Here is a 229-nt window from a genome sequence, read left to right as displayed (position 1 = left end):
TGGCGGTGTTGGTCATGTGATTAGATTAGCCGCCTGCTGATTGGCCCGTTTACCGGCCTCCCTTTCCCACAGCCGCAAAGTACCCCGAGGCACGCCGGGAGTTGGAGTTTGTTTACTATCCCCCGCAAGCAGCCAATCAGGGAGGGCCATGTAGTGGCAGGCTGCTGACAACACCTTTCCCCCTGGAAATACCTCCTCTCGCTGTTGGTTGGTCGCTAGGCAGCCGACG

The sequence above is a fragment of the Rana temporaria genome, chromosome 13, assembly GCF_905171775.1.
Source record: "Rana temporaria chromosome 13, aRanTem1.1, whole genome shotgun sequence".
Taxonomy (NCBI): Eukaryota; Metazoa; Chordata; class Amphibia; order Anura; family Ranidae; genus Rana; species Rana temporaria.
Note: the sequence above shows the minus strand (reverse complement) of the source record.